The sequence below is a fragment of the Nomia melanderi genome, unplaced genomic scaffold (genome assembly GCF_051020985.1).
Source record: "Nomia melanderi isolate GNS246 unplaced genomic scaffold, iyNomMela1 scaffold0014, whole genome shotgun sequence".
Taxonomy (NCBI): Eukaryota; Metazoa; Arthropoda; class Insecta; order Hymenoptera; family Halictidae; genus Nomia; species Nomia melanderi.
In genome coordinates, this window is record NW_027475130.1 from 7,419,396 (window position 1) to 7,420,350 (window position 955).

Genomic DNA, 955 nt, shown 5'->3' on the forward strand with positions numbered 1-955 from the left:
GGTGGTTTTCTCGGCCCCTGGTGGTCCGAGGTCGTTGCCGCTTCACAGATTCATGCGCCAGGGCCTCCTACAGACAATGCACTTTGATTTAGTGCGCTATCTGTAATAGCACCCGAGATATCACCAGATATATATTGGATTTTCCCCTGACCCTGAGTGTCCGGCCCCATGAGACTGTGGTTTTCTCGGCCCCTGGTGGTCCGAGGTCGTTCCCGCTGCACAGATTCATGCGCCAGGGCCTCCTACAGACAATGCACTTTGATTTATTGCTCTATCTGTAATAGCACCCGAGATATCACCAGATATATACTGGATTTTCCCCTGACCCTGAGTGTCCGGCCCCATGAGACTGTGGTTTTCTCGGCCCCTGGTGGTCCGAGGTCGTTCCCGCTGCACAGATTCATGCGCCAGGGCCCCCTGCAGATAATTCACTTTGGTTTATTGCGCTATCTCTAATAGCACCCGAGATATCACCAGATATATACTGGATTTTCCCCTGACCCTGAGTGTGCGGCCCCATGAGACTGTGGTTTTCTCGGCCCCTGGTGGTCCGAGGTCGTTGCCGCTTCACAGATTCATGCGCCAGGGCCTCCTACAGACAATGCACTTTGATTTATTGCGCTATCTGTAATAGCACCCGAGATATCACCAGATATATATTGGATTTTACCCTGACCCTGAGTGTCCGGCCCCATGAGACGGTGGTTGTCTCGGCCCCTGGTGGTCCGAGGTCGTTCCCGCTGCACAGATTCATGCGCCAGGGCATCCTGCAGATAATTCACTTTGGTTTATTGCGCTATCTCTAATAGCACCCGAGATATCACCAGATATATATTGGATTTTCCCCTGACCCTGAGTGTCCGGCCCCATGAGACTGTGGTTTTCTCGGCCCCTGGTGGTCCGAGGTCGTTCCCGCTGCACAGATTCATGCGCCAGGGCCTCCTACAGACAATTC